The sequence below is a fragment of the Silene latifolia genome, chromosome X (genome assembly GCF_048544455.1).
Source record: "Silene latifolia isolate original U9 population chromosome X, ASM4854445v1, whole genome shotgun sequence".
In the NCBI taxonomy this organism is placed as follows: domain Eukaryota; kingdom Viridiplantae; phylum Streptophyta; class Magnoliopsida; order Caryophyllales; family Caryophyllaceae; genus Silene; species Silene latifolia.
Window position 1 is genome coordinate 218,932,729 of NC_133537.1, and position 16,574 is coordinate 218,949,302.

General features: G+C 38.9%; 1 non-coding gene across 1 annotated transcript; it reads left to right on the top strand.

The window, feature by feature from the left end:
* Positions 1 to 1,008: 1,008 nt before the first annotated feature.
* LOC141624137 (small nucleolar RNA R71) lies at positions 1,009 to 1,115 on the top strand. The gene has a single exon (XR_012533948.1). It is a non-coding gene; the product is annotated as a small nucleolar RNA R71 (small nucleolar RNA).
* Positions 1,116 to 16,574: the final 15,459 nt, after the last annotated feature.

A 16,574-nucleotide genomic window follows, 5' to 3' on the forward strand; every position in this document is an offset into this window, starting at 1 on the left:
AAGTTGGTCATCAAATTTGGGCTTGGCTTGACGACTTGGAAAAGGAAGTCTAATCACAATGGGCTCGTTCTCCTTGACCTTGTCTTCATTTTTATTTGAAACTTCTTCTTTTGATGGTGCTTCATACCTTGTACCACTCCTCAAGTGAATGGCACTAACCGTTTCATGTCTTGGGGGATTACTTTGAGGTGGTAATGGCCCCTTTTGTCTTTGTGAGCTTGAAGATGCTAGTTGAGTCAATTGGGTTTCCAACATTTTGGTGTGAGCTAGGATGTTGTTGATGGTGATTTCCTTTGCTTGACTATCCTTTTGCATTTGAGTGAAAAACTCTTGTTGATTCTTTTGTATTTGGAGGACCGCTTTTTGAACATCAAAACCTTGGTCATTTTGTTGATTGTATGGAGTTTGATTTTAGTAACCTTGGTTTTGGTTGTAAAAGGGCCTTTGATTTTGGTTGCTCATGGGAGGTGGGGTGTATGTTGGTTGAGGGTTTTGAACATTTTGGTTTTGTATGAGAGATTTGGATGGAATTTGGTGTTTTTATTGTAATAGTTTGAATAAGGGGTACCACTCTTGTATGCTTGAAAAGCATTCACTTGTTCATTTGTTCCCCTACATTCACTTTGGTCATGTCCCAAAGTTCCACAATTCTCACATATCCCACTTGGGATTGATGAAGATGCCGTCATGGCATTAACATGATGCTTTGGTGATTTTGAGGCTTCTTCAAGTCTAGCCATAGCTTTTTCAAACTTCAAATTGATGATATCAATGTGAGCACTAAGTTGAGCAACCAATTGAGTAATGGAGTCCACTTCATGCTTTCCTTCTCTAGTAGCCTTGCGAGGTCTACTATATTGTGAGTTATGGACCGCCATTTCCTCAATTTTGTTCCAAGTTTGATTGTCATCAACTTCGGTGAACATTCCATTTGATCCCATGTTAAGAATGTTTCTTGAGTCTTCATAAAGACCGTTCCAAAATTCTTGTACCAAGAACCACTCGCTAAGTCCATGGTGAGGACATGAGCGACAAATTCCTTTGAATCTCTCCCAAGCTTCATACAAGGATTCTTCATCTCTTTGCTTAAAGCCCGTAATTTGAGCTCTTAGCATGTTAGTCTTTTCCGGTGGATAGAACTTTTTGTAGAAAGCTAGAGCCAACTTCTTCCAAGAATCAATTCCGAGAGTAGCCTTATCAAGTCCTTTCAACCATTGTTTCGCGGTGCCAATTAGAGAAAAAGGAAATAAGACCCATCGTATTTGGTCTTAAGTTTCACCGGTTTGAGATATCGCATCACAATAGTCACAAAAAGTCTCCATATGAGAATGAGGGTCTTCACTAGGCATCCCCCCAAATTGGCTTCTTTCGACTAATTGGAAAAATGCGGAATTGGCAATGAAATTTCCGGTTAGATGTTGTGGTGTGGGAGTACCATTGGGTAGGTTCTCCTCGGTTGGTACGGAATGTGATGAAAATTTAGGCATTGTGGGTTGATTTTGTGTTGGATTTTGTGTTGGGTTCTCTTCACCTTCTCTTGCAAAAGGGTTGATGAACTCAATAGTATATGGTTGAATATCTACAACCTCACCAATACCTCTCAAATTTCTCCTAGCAAGTCTTCTATTGGTTGTCAAAGTCCTTTCAATTTCGTGATCAAAGGGTAACAAGTTACCTTATGATCTTCTAGACATGCAAAATATCAAACAACTCGAGAATAATTAGAACAAACCTAGAGGAGTTTTACTTCCCCAAGGAAAAGAAAGACACAACTAATAACAATACAAGAAAATCTAAATCAAGTTAACACCGTCCCCGGCAACGGCGCCATTTTTGGTCGGACTCTCGAGGAGGTTTAGTTTTCAGTACTTGTCGTTAGAAGCACCTAGACCAGAACACGATTTATAACTTCACAAACAACTCTACAATTAGTAAAGAGGCAAGTAAAGGTCGGATCCCAAGGGACGGGAATTGAGATGAGATTTTCTATTGCAACTAGTGGTGTCTAAGGGTGTCACAATTGGGGTTTGAAGTAGAAGATCACTAAACTAAATAGAAATAAAAGTAAACAAGCAAGATGAATTAAAAGGGATGTAAACAATTGATAAAAAGCACTAGGATGTCATGGGGTCATAGGGGATTCATGGGAATTGATCATACAAACATATTCTCAAATTACAAGCAAGTAATTATTATTGTGATGGATCGAGTTGGTTTATGTCTTACAATCCTAGGAAAGTTTGGGTCCCGGAACCGAATCGATTAGATTGTACAACACTGATGTGACCATAATTAGCGCACATTTAGTCCCCTAATTGAGCCTATTTTGCATACTATTATAGCATTTCATGGCCATTTTATCCGTCAAAACCTTCCTATTTGCTTTTCTATCGCATTTCATATGTTTTGTAGAAAAGGAGATAATAAGGCGGAAATTCCCGTCTTTCGTGCATATTTGGAAGCTTATTGATGATATTAGATGGACTAGTATGGAGAGGAGGCAAGAATGATGACCAAAGATCTAGGAATAAAGTGTATATAGAAGAATCAAAGGGTTAAAAGTAAGAATGACGAGAGGGAAGGCACTTCATGAAGAAAATGGCTCGGAACGCAAACCAAGAGTTGCTCCTTTGGCTCTGAAAATATGTTAGATGGAACGGCGTCGAAAAATCAAGCGATCTAGGCTTTTGAATCACTCCAATAGGAGTCCGGATGAGAAAATGACGTCCGTTTTACAATCCGAGGTCAAACAAAGAAGCTGTTCAGGAATCCGCCCGTCTTCGCAGGAATCCGCCCGTCTTCCCCCAAGACGCCCGTCTTCTCAGGAATCCGCCCGTCTTCCCCCAAGACGCCCGTCTTCTCAGGAATCCGCCCGTCTTCCCCCAAGACGCCCGTCTTCTCTACAATCCGTCCGTCTTGTGGCTGGGAAAAACAAGAAATTCCGCTGGAAGAGAATCCGCCCGGATTCCCTACAATCCGCTCGGATTCCCCCTCGCCAATCCGAGCGTCTTGCCCAAGGATCCGCTCGGATTCCTTAGCCCAGATCCGGCCGTCCCGACTCCCATCCGCACGGATTTCAAAGACAAAGACATTTTCATTCTTCAAGCAACGATAAGAGAAGCCCTTCTCTCGGACAATCCCGGAGTCTCCTTGCTCAACTTAAAAAGTGTAATTACTAGTTTAGCCCTTAGTTAACCCTAATGCATCCTCCCTAATTTTCACTATAAATACCCCATTTGTAATAATCAAACCATCAAGTTTTATCACATCTTTTTAGCTAGAAAATCCTTCTTTAGATTAGATTAGGAGTAGATTAGAATAGATTACTCTTTAATCTTTCCACAAATTACACATTAATCTCTCCTTAATTATTGTTCAAGTTTATTATTCAAGTTTATTATTGGGTAATTGAAGATTATTGGGTTATTATTGGGAGATTGACAACCTTCCATCAATCATCAAGTTTCTTCTATTATTCTTTGCTTTATTATTTGGATCATCTTAAGTTGGGTATAATTCTTTTACTTTTTAATCTTTATTGTTCATTTCTTCATTCTATTATCATGTTTATACTTGTTGTGATGATTGACACCATTAATGACATGTTTCCCATGATAATGAGTGAGTAGTTACTTAGCTAGGATTAGTGGGTAATTGGGGGAAACAAACATGGGATTGATTCATGCTTAATCTAATATGTTCACATGATTAAATTGCTTGCTTGTTGTGATGTCAACTTTATGCACATGTTATGTTTGATGAAATGCTAAGCCTATGAATCCTTGCATTTTTACCATCTCTTATCTATTCAACTTGACTCGTAAGATATAAACCAACTCGAGTCTTGTTAGACCATGCATAGAAGTTGATTAGGAGGAAAGTAAGTCGACTTGTAGGTGTTGTACAATCTAATCGATTCGGCTCCGGGACCCAACTCTTCCTAAGAACCGTAAGACATAACCCAACTCGGTTCCTCCACAACATTAATTGCTTGCAACCTTGTAAACATGTTTGTATGATCAACACCATGAATCCCCTATGACCCCATGATATCCTAGCACTTTTAATCAATTGTTTACATCTTTCCTTCTTTTATTGCTCGTTTTACCATATTGCTTGCATTAGTCTAGAACACAACTACAAAACCAAACAAATCGTGACACTAGCATAAATTGAGATAGATAGACTTAGAACCCAAAGCACACCGTCCCATGGATCGACCTCGACTTACCACTAACTAGTTGTTTGTTGAGTATTATAAATGTGTTTGATTGGATGAGTGACGACATCGTCCACGTCAAAATGGCGCCGTTGCCGGGGACGGTGCTATGTGATTAAGTTCTTACTTGTTTGTCTATTTTAATTGTGCTTTCACCTTGAGGAACTTGTTCCTCAAGGATTGTTCTTACCGTTTTTGTGTAGTTTCCATGCTTGTAGTTGTTTCCTTGTCTTAGTGATGATGACTCAAGACTTGACATATGGAGTATGTGGTGGATCTTTTGAGTATGACTATGGGTATGGGGAGTTTGAGGAGCAAGTCAACACAAACCTACCTTATTATTCGTACAATGAAAATCCTAACTACTACCCCAACTTTTCCCACCAAAATCACCACATCCAATACCAACAACAACCATCCACCCAATACCCACTTCACAATGAATTCCAAATGCCACAATACAACAACTTTCACACCTACCCACAACAAGAAGATGAACCCATTGAAAATTTGATTCTCCAAATGATGGGAGATCAACAAAACTTCATAAAACAAATGCTAGAGGAGAGCCAAAAGAGGGACAATGTTTTTCAAGGCATTGTTGCCCAATGTGAGGAGTTGGAGATTCAAATTGCCCAATTAAATGAATCCCAAGCAACCACTCCCCACCACTCCTTGGACATTGACCATGAATGTGAGTTTGAAGGAGTTACCTTTGATGAGAAGTGGGAAGAGCCAACCTCTTTGGGCTCTTGTGAGTATGAAAGTGTGGTATTTGATGATGAAGACATGAGGTTGAGTAAGCCAAATACTCTTAACCTTTGTGAGTATGAGGGTGTGTCATTTGAAGTAGATGTTGAGGTGTTGGAGAATGAGTTGGTGAAGAAGAGTGAAGCTCCCATTTATGATTCTTATGGAGATAGCGATGATGACATGCCTATGGATGAAGATTATGAGGGATATGTGTCTTGTAATGAAGAAGAGGAATGGAGTTGTGAAATTGCCTTACTTGAGGAGCCCATCCTTGAGAAGTTTGAGGTATGCTTCCATGAAGAAGATGAATTCCTTTTCCCCATTTCCCATGAAGACTACTTGGCCCCTACCATGGAGCCAATGATTGTTGGAGAGGATATGGTGGACCTTCTTCAAGAGGTCAAGGCATCATACAAAAGCTACTTGGTGGCAAAGCTCAAAGAGAAACTTGCACGTGAAGCTACTTGTGGAAATTTGGCATCCACAATGCCAACTTCTAAGGAGCTTGATCATCAATGTTATGAAAATTCTCCTTCTACCTTGGAAGGATTGAAAAATCAAAATGCTATCACCGTCACCAAAATGGAAAAAGAAGGTGGTGAGTTGAAGTCTCCGGACAAATATGAACCATACTTCATACCTAGTGTTGACGAGAATCATGGGCCTATTGGTTTGAAGCATCGGGAAAGCTCTAGTGCCAAGGACAAGGTGAAAGAAAGGATATATGACAAACTTCCTTGGCCAAATTTCGTGTTCAAATGGAGCAACCCATACATATGCTTATTTGGAGCTTGTTCACAAGCTTTTGATCTTCTTCTAAGAGCCTTGAGCTCTATGGACAAAACAAAGAACTTTAACAATTCAAACTAGTTTGGTGGAGTCCTATCTCAAACCACCATTTGTAAGATACCCTTTTCTTTGACTTTGCATTACATTTACACTTGCATTTAGTTATATACATATACTTTTAGCTTGCATTTGTATCATATATTTCATATCGCATTTGCATTAGTTAGTTCATGTAGTATAGTTTGCATTGTATTTATCCCACATGATTCATGTAGTTAGTTGCATATAGACTAGAATTCATGCATAGTTACTAATGACCAAACCTATTTCTTTCTACACTAGATATAGTGTTTAAATCGGTTTGGGGAGGTTTGATCATAAGTGACCATAGCTTAATAGAAATCATGCATCATATAGTATAGTTTATATTGCATTCATTTGTTATATATGTCATATAGAATTGCATTTAGTTAGAGCATGCATTCATTCATATCATATCATTGCATTTGTACTTCAATTTCCATAAAATCAAAATTCCAAAAACATGTATTTCCTTTTTATTCCTACTCCTACATGTACATTGAGGACAATGTCCAAAATAAAGTGGGGGATGGGAATTTACATTCCAAAAATGCATAAAAATTGAAAAATTTCGAAAAATCACAAAAATATGTCTTTTAATTTCATAAAAACAAAAACCATAAAAATTTGAAAAATTGAAAAATCCAAAAACAAGTTCATTTCCTTTGTAGTTTAGACTTGTATATATTGTCTTGTATATATTGTGTTTGTTCATCCTTGTTCACATTGATTGACTACGCCACATCCGAGACATGAGGATATTGAAGACCGCATGGTATGATCTTTCCAATCTCCTTTTTCCTCTTTATGTTAATGACTATGTGGCTTTATTTTAATTGATGCGGTATAACAATGTGAATTCAGGACATGCATTTAGTTTATTTGGCATATTAGTTGGTAGAATCATTTGCATTAGGATGTATAAATGTTAGTTGCATCATGGCATGTAGTTTGCATGTTAGAAAAATTTTGTGAAACCGTCTACTTGGGAAGCTTGACAAGTGTATATAGGCCCTAGTAGATGCTTTTTCTTCTTAAGACTTTGCTTGTTAGAATACTTGTAAAACACCCTAGGATGTGTCATGCTAGTATCCTTTGACCCATGGTTAAAGGCCTAGTCAAGAGTACCTTGTGGTGTGATAACTCCTTGGCTACCGTTTATTCCAAGGTGACCCTTGAAACCATGCATCCATCCATCCATCATCCATGTTCTACCACATTTCGTCAACAAAGGGGAATGGGCACAAAAAGAAATCAATTTGAGTTCAATGAAATGAAAAGTGAAAGAAAGTTTGCAAGAATGCATCAAATGAAAAGAGGAGCAAAAATAGACTCCTAAAGCTTCAAAAATAAGGCACCCTCCCTACATATGGGGTGACTTTGAAAATGTTCAAAAAGAAATGCAAAGAAAAGTTGAAAGTTTTCAAGTGTTGAAATGCCAAAAATCAAAAAGAAATGGCAAAGAAAGTGTTCTCAAATGTCAAATGCCACAAGAAATTGGGGGGAAAACAAAAACAAAAGCAAACTCCCAAAATGAAACTCAACTACTATCGATCCCTTTTCCATCTTATCCATTTTTGTGCATGGTAGAGAGGGGACGACCCTTCTTCTTGTCTAGGCAAGAGGGGGAATTCCGCGATCCTCCAGTGTTTCTAACACCATAGGGAGTCTACTCTTGACAAAAGCATTTAACGATTGAGGACAAAGTTACCCTAGCTTGACACAACTTGGAGGTGATTTATTGGTATCCTTCTAGGCTTAGTAGTTTGAAGAAATTGCATTTATGAAGGAGTGTGTACCCTTGAATTGCTTCCCTTGTAGATAATTTCCGCCACTTAGATGAGGAAAGTGGCTATTCTTTTGTAGATGCATCCATTATGTGTTTTTGTGTGCTTAATGCTTGGATGTGTCGCCATTTTGGCAAGACCCACCTTGCCTTGCAAGAAGGCATCCTACCTCATGGTTGTCTTGTTGTGAGTTGAAGGGGCGGAGTGAGACCCGCTAATTGTCTCATATCGGCTATGTTATTAGGTTAGTTTAAATAAAGGTCTAGTTTTAGTCACCTCTTTACTCGGGACGAGTAAAGGTTCGGTTTGGGGATATTTGATGTGACCATAATTAGCGCACATTTAGTCCCCTAATTGAGCCTATTTTGCATACTATTATAGCATTTCATGGCCATTTTATCCGTCAAAACCTTCCTATTTGCTTTTCTATCGCATTTCATATGTTTTGTAGAAAAGGAGATAATAAGGCGGAAATTCCCGTCTTTCGTGCATATTTGGAAGCTTATTGATGATATTAGATGGACTAGTATGGAGAGGAGGCAAGAATGATGACCAAAGATCTAGGAATAAAGTGTATATAGAAGAATCAAAGGGTTAAAAGTAAGAATGACGAGAGGGAAGGCACTTCATGAAGAAAATGGCTCGGAACGCAAACCAAGAGTTGCTCCTTTGGCTCTGAAAATATGTTAGATGGAACGGCGTCGAAAAATCAAGCGATCTAGGCTTTTGAATCACTCCAATAGGAGTCCGGATGAGAAAATGACGTCCGTTTTACAATCCGAGGTCAAACAAAGAAGTCGTTCGGAATCCGCCCGTCTTCGCAGAATCCGCCCGTCTTCCCCAAGACGCCCGTCTTCTCGAGAATCCGCCCGTCTTCCCCCAAGACGCCCGTCTTCTCAGGAATCCGCCCGTCTTCCCCCAAGACGCCCGTCTTCTCTACAATCCGTCCGTCTTGTGGCTGGGAAAAACAAGAAATTCCGCTGGAAGAGAATCCGCCCGGATTCCCTACAATCCGCTCGGATTCCCCCTCGCCAATCCGAGCGTCTTGCCCAAGGATCCGCTCGGATTCCTTAGCCCAGATCCGGCCGTCCCGACTCCCATCCGCACGGATTTCAAAGACAAAGACATTTTCATTCTTCAAGCAACGATAAGAGAAGCCCTTCTCTCGGACAATCCCGGAGTCTCCTTGCTCAACTTAAAAAGTGTAATTACTAGTTTAGCCCTTAGTTAACCCTAATGCATCCTCCCTAATTTTCACTATAAATACCCCATTTGTAATAATCAAACCATCAAGTTTTATCACATCTTTTTAGCTAGAAAATCCTTCTTTAGATTAGATTAGGAGTAGATTAGAATAGATTACTCTTTAATCTTTCCACAAATTACACATTAATCTCTCCTTAATTATTGTTCAAGTTTATTATTCAAGTTTATTATTGGGTAATTGAAGATTATTGGGTTATTATTGGGAGATTGACAACCTTCCATCAATCATCAAGTTTCTTCTATTATTCTTTGCTTTATTATTTGGATCATCTTAAGTTGGGTATAATTCTTTTACTTTTTAATCTTTATTGTTCATTTCTTCATTCTATTATCATGTTTATACTTGTTGTGATGATTGACACCATTAATGACATGTTTCCCATGATAATGAGTGAGTAGTTACTTAGCTAGGATTAGTGGGTAATTGGGGGAAACAAACATGGGATTGATTCATGCTTAATCTAATATGTTCACATGATTAAATTGCTTGCTTGTTGTGATGTCAACTTTATGCACATGTTATGTTTGATGAAATGCTAAGCCTATGAATCCTTGCATTTTTACCATCTCTTATCTATTCAACTTGACTCGTAAGATATAAACCAACTCGAGTCTTGTTAGACCATGCATAGAAGTTGATTAGGAGGAAAGTAAGTCGACTTGTAGGTGTTGTACAATCTAATCGATTCGGCTCCGGGACCCAACTCTTCCTAAGAACCGTAAGACATAACCCAACTCGGTTCCTCCACAACATTAATTGCTTGCAACCTTGTAAACATGTTTGTATGATCAACACCATGAATCCCCTATGACCCCATGATATCCTAGCACTTTTAATCAATTGTTTACATCTTTCCTTCTTTTATTGCTCGTTTTACCATATTGCTTGCATTAGTCTAGAACACAACTACAAAACCAAACAAATCGTGACACTAGCATAAATTGAGATAGATAGACTTAGAACCCAAAGCACACCGTCCCATGGATCGACCTCGACTTACCACTAACTAGTTGTTTGTTGAGTATTATAAATGTGTTTGATTGAGAGCCACGACGACACTCCCATCAAACACCTACAAGTCAACTTAATCTTCCCTACTCAACTATATGAATGGTCTAATGAGACTCGAGTTGGTTTATGTCTTACAAGTCTCATTGAAAAGATAGGTGATGGGAAAAAAATGCAAGGATTCAAAGGCTCGCATTTCATCAAACATAACATGTGCATAAGTTGAGATCATAACAAATAAGTGAATAAACTATGAAAACATATTAATTTAAGCATGAATCATTCCCCATGTTGGTTTCCCCTAATTACCCATTAACCCTAGCTAAGGAAACTACTCACTCATTATCATGTTGAACATGCTATCAAGGTTGTCAATCATACCAACAAAGTAAAACATGATGAATAAATGAAGATAATTAACAATAATTAAAAAGGGATTAAGAGAATTATACCTACTAATGATTCCAATAATAAAGCAAAGAATAATAGAAGTATTTGATGCTGGATTGGAAGGTTGTCAATCTCCCAATAATAACCCAAATAATCTTCAATTACCCAAAATAAAGGGTGAACAAGAGAGAGATTAAGGAAATAAAACTTGTATTAAAACTTGATTAAATGTTGATTACAAGATTAAAGAGAGATTTGATTGATATTAACTACACTAAAGATTGCTAAGAAGAACATGCTCTTCTAATTAGACTAATGAGGTATTTATAGTAAGGATTAGTTAGATAAATTAGGATTTACTAAGGGCTTAAATGACGATTAAGTCCTTGAGGAATCGCCGGTCTCTAGGGATACACCGGTCTCTTTTTCGCCGGTCTTAGAAAAAGATGCGCATCCTTCCTCGAAGTTTGTAGAAGACGAAATAGCTGTAAGGGAATCTGGGCGTCTTAGGCATGGGACGGGCGGATTTGGGTGTTTCTGGACGGGCGTCCAGAGGGGGAAGACGGGCGAATTGTGGAGGTTTTGGCCGAGCGTCCAGGTGAGGAAGACGCTCGGATTGTGGGCCTTGGACGGGCGGATTCAGGGCAATCCGCTCGGATTGTCTTACAGCTTCATTCCTTCTTCTTTTCTTCCTTTTTCTTCATAGAATCCTTGAGGATTTCCTCGGGGAAGCAAGGATCTTTTCTCATCATTGCCCATCTACTATAGTATGTACAAAGGCCTTCTAATATTGTCTCTCCTTGATGCTTGGTCATTGAATTCAATTAATTTAGCTTCATTTTGCCATGAAAATGCAAGGTTTGCACTCCTTTCCTACCAAGGACACAAAACCTCAAAGAATATGCAAAACAAAGGACTAAACACAATAAATGACCCAAATATGCACTAAAAAGCATGGGAACAAGGCTAATTCGGGGACTAAATGTGCTTAAATTATTGTCACATCAGTGGGTTAGCCTTACCTTGATGTTCTTGTTTCAGGTTGACTTCTGAATGGCCAGGCCTGGTATATGGGGTCATCCTGTAGTTGTTTCCTCTATTGTAGTTGTCACTCTTCCAATTCGTCTTTTCATATTCTTTTGCATTGCTGGATGCTCCAACCTTGTAGCTTTGGTCTTCCTCTAGCCTGATATAAGCGAGTGTTTTGGCTTGAACATCCTCAAAGGTATGGTAGGGATACTTGGTGAGTTCACCATAGAGATCATTATTGGGTAGCAATCCCTGCCTAAATGCCTCCACTGTTGTTCTAACGTCACATCTAGGAATAGACACTTTCTCGTTTTTGAATCCGTTGAGGAAAGCTCTGAGGGTCTTATCTTCTTTCTGGGTGATCCTGTATAGGTCACTATAACGCTTATCCAATTCTCTGCTGGTTGAAAGAGTTGATCAGGTTAGCAAAGGATCTGATGCTTCCATTGGGCAGGTTGATGTACCATTGCAGTGTTGGGCCGGTCAGGGTTGTTCCAAATCATTTGCACATGCAAACCTGTCTAAATTCGCTTGGAATTGATGCAGCTAACATTTTTTGTTTATAGAAGGCTACATGATTTTGTGGATCTGCGGTCCCATCATAAGTTCTCATAGATGGAATCACAAATTTCTTGGGAAGATCCACTTTGCCTATCTCATTCACAAAAGGCGAGTCGGTGTAAGTATCTAGGGCAACTTCTTCCATGCTTGTAGGTACTGTAGGAATTTTTTTGAATTTTTCATTGAGTTTATTGATTTCCTGGACTATAGCCATCATGACAGCTACTCCTGTTTCATCAAGTTGTTCTTTGTCATTTTTGGGGATATCATTCTCATCCACATTGATCACTTTATTGGTGTTACTTAGGCTCCCAAAATCCGAGAAATCAAAGTGTTTGATGATTGATGAGAATGGGGTTTCTGGCGGGATTTTAGAGCCTGATCCCTGACTTTTCTCCAACTTCTGTTTCAAGGTTGACTCACATTCTTTCAGTTGTAAGATTTCAACTTCGAACTGGCCCATCTTTTCTTTAAGGCTCTCCATTTCTGTTATCTGTTATAGAGCAGCAGTCGACTATTCTTCAACGATGGGTTGTGCCATTGTTTGTTAGTTTTTTGATTTTTTGTGAAAAAGGAAAAAAAAAATTTAGTGAACTAGATGTCCCATGGCGGGCGCCAATTTTTTTGGTAGATTCTCCTCAAGGCTGAGTCAGATTAGGGTAGAGTAATTGCAGGGTTAACTAGCTCGAATATCTTTGCTATGACTGCAGGGCAGGGTAAAACATATGTAGTGTAAATCTAAATAAATAAATAGATAAGACAACAAGATTTATACGTGGAAAACCCTTGAATGAGAAAAAACAACGGGCACCAAGCCAGGAGAGGATTTCACTATGTAATTGTAGAATAACTATGTAATTAGCACAATATATTATATTTTCTCTAAGTATTGTCGTAGTATTGCTTGTAGTATGATGGAATGTGTCTTCAAATGATCTTGAGTCTTCTTTATATAGTCTTCCTTGAACGGCTATATGATCTCTCTCTTAATGGCGTGATATTCCCTCTTAATGATGCCATTAATTGCTCCTTTATTGTGCTTAATTACCCGGATAAATGCTCCTCCTTAATGACCAAATATTCTCCATAATTGTGCTCTTAATTGGTGTAATAATGCTGAGATATTCCTCAAAATTATTGCCGACTTAGTCAAATATTATCCTTGTACTTGACCGTTGCCCTCTACCTTGTGCCAATCCTGAGCTACCATGGCGGTTCTTGTCCTGCTTGTCAAGCCAGGGTAGGAATATTATCCTGAACATAGCGTAAAAATATAAGGCCCAACACTCTTCATTATGTAGATTTTTTGAAGTTGTACGCTTAACTTTTTGAAGTTCTTCGGTTTATTTTAGTGAAATATGGTATAATTTTGGAAGATTAAAGAGGAATTTGGAAAGAGAAGTGGTTAGGAAAAGTTTTGAATTCTTATAGAATATAATGTGCCGCGCTGTAGTTAATTTTGTGTCAGTTATTAGAGAGAGAAAAAGAGGGTGGTTGGTAGAGAGAGAAAAATTTAATGCAGTTATGAGTCTTCAATAACATACTTCCTTCTTTTTATATTTCTGTGGACATGGGCCACCCGCGCCGCGCGCACCCGCGCATTGTGAATGTTTAAGGTGGCGGTACTTCTCCCACGGAACCTTGGATAGCCAAAGCATGTCATGGGCCGTTACCGATTTGTGAGGCATTGAAATTGGTGAAAGATTGAATAAGCCTGCATTTGTGGAGGTCGCCACCAATTTTTATGGAAAATTGGAACCGTTCGAATACCTCGTGCCATGTCAAGACACAAAGTAGTGACATGAACACTAAGAACTCGTTACCCTTAGCATTCTATGTCTAGACTGACTCTCGTGGATGCCAATGAACACGGATGTTCACAGAGATCTGGAGTAAGGGGTGACGGTACGTATTAGGAAGTCCTTTTTACTGAACATCTAATCCCACCCGCCTCGATAGCGGCCTCTACTAACGATTAGGGAATTATTCATATTTGATATGTCGTTGATTATAAGCATGCAAAGCAACATCCACAGATTAATCCTAGCATGTGAATTAAACTATGTCGGCGAACAAATAATTTAGCAACTATTAATGTCGAGTTGAGATTTAGAATTGATTACATGTGAATACGGGTGAATAAATCATAAATAAACAACGATAATTAAAATTACAAATGAATTACAAAGGCTAATTGATTTACGTCAAAAATACACTTAAGACGGAATTTTGAAGATAAAAAGGAGAAAATAAAAGGGTTGAAAATTAAAGTAATAAAATAGGTCAAATTAAGGGTGATATTACGATTATTAGTTAATTAAACACGTAATTAAAGGCTAGGTCAAAGCGAGAATAAAAGTTCAGGGACAGAAATCATCTCAGAACAGGCGCAGCATCTGCTGCGTCCCTTGGAAGAGGCGCAGTTATTCCTGCGTCTATTCTTGAGTTGAGCTCTGGCTGTGAAGTCAGAACCGATGTCTGTTAATAGCCATTGGTACTTTTAACATCGATTATTGATATTTAGACTCAAGTGGAAGTGATTTAGCATATTAATTACATCTGGAACCGTCATAAAAACGATAAAAATGGATTAAAACGAGTTAGAACAAATTGGATTTATTTACGATGTCGGAATTACGAAAAGGAACGAACTTGAAATTCGAACAAAACTTGATAAACTGAAATCAAACAAGGAAATATGTATCAAAGAACGAATCTCAGAAACTTGATATGAACGAATCAAGTTTCTAAAATCCGGGTTTGATTTAATGACGAAAACCCACAAATATCGAGTTATAAGGGATTTAAGTCGAGATAAAACATTATAATTAAAAGGAATTATTAAAACATGGTTTATGTAATGAAGAAAGAAAGTAAGAAAATAAGACAAAAGGGAACGAAACAACATAAACCAAAGGAAGAAGAAGAAGAAGAGCAGGAGCAGCGGCAGCCTCTGGAAGAGGCGCAGCAGATGCTGCGACCCTTCTAAGAGGTGCAGCTGCTGCTGTGTTTTATAAAAGGGGTTTTCCAGTCGGTTTTAAATGTACTTTTGACGTAAACCTTGCATTAATGTGTACAAAAATAAAATACAATAAATTAAAAGATGGGATTTACACCCTCAGACTTACATGTTTGACGAAACGAGATTGACTAAGTTAACGTTAGTGATTGCTCGACTCGAATGTATGTAGAAAGTGCCCTCGTCGGAGGATTTTAGATTAATTTATTGATTTGTAGTGGTCAAATTGGTCGGTCATGCAACGTGACTGGTACTCAGAATGATCTGAGTTTACGTGGTCGATTGATCAAGCACGTAGGCATCGAAAATCTTAGAGCAAGGTCTAGAATGCAAAGGGAGAAGAGAAGAGCGGACACTCGCGTGAAAAATATGGAGACCGGAGGTCTCTATTTATACCAAAAAAAATATGAAGAGTTTTGGAATGACATAAACATTGTAAAGAAAACACGAAAATATTCCGTAAACAGCCAAAACGGGCTGGAGAAGTGGCGCAGCAGCTGCTGCAGTCCTTCCAAGAGGCGCAGCACCTGCTGCGTCATTTCCCCAGAGGTTTCCTCTTGCGGAAGAAAGATTTCTGCGTTTCTATTATGGAAATGCGGTAGATCTCTACTTCCTTATTCCGTAAAATATGATATATGGAAGATATTTTACCAAAAGAGATAAAATTTAATTTAGGAATAAATATCTAGAACATTCTAGAACATTCTGACTCGACATTTTAAACGGTTTCTTAGAAAATGAAGCGGTTTTTCACCCAGACTCCAAATGAACTCTAATTACTGTCAAAACGTCCGTTTCGGCGCGTAGATGACAACCAAGGGGTAGACACAAGAGTTTGAGCTATCACTTAACGATAAACTTACGGATTGTCATAAATCGTTCCGCATACAAACATGCGGCCCAATCATCACTGGGTGGTTGGCGGAAGGTGTAGAAATGAGGTATCTACAGAGCCCCCACTTTGACTGAGGCTTGGACAAGGCGAAAGTCAAGGTATAGCCATTAGGTTAATCGAAGATTACAACCTGGCGACTATGGCGACGCAAGGCGGCTCAAGGGGACTGAACCAAGGACCTGTCGTCGGGAACATTTTAGAGTCTGTCGACTATTGGGGATGGTCATTTAAAGCCCATTAGACTACGTATGGAAGCTCGCTAGCCATAAGAAGAGATCATACCTGAGAATCTTCTGGTGAAATAGGATTGAAGGCGTTTCGGCGAAACTTTGGGTCTGAAGATGACTTGGGTGTCTGAAGGCTTAAGGATTTCCTGAAAGATCTGAAGAATTATCTGAAAGAACTGAAGAATTTGAAGGAGGTCAGCAGGACATCTGGGAGAACTGCTGGAGAATCTGCTTGCGTCGGTCTTCAAGCGAACTATGCTTCTGAGAAATTCGTGGACTGTAAATGGCAACGAAATCTCGCTTGGGGAAATACATAATGTCTTGATTGTCAACAAAAACACTGCATAATATCACTGGAGAAGCATATGTCGACGACTAGGAACATCTTGATCATCTTGAGCAACACTGCAAAATATCGCTGGGGAAAATATGGATGACTCTGTCTGGATTGAGTCATTTCTGGGAGATCTTCTAGTGTCTGTTTCCAAACGAACTCCGCTTCTTAGAAGTACATTGGCTGTCATGAACTCTCGCTGCGAATATAAATAT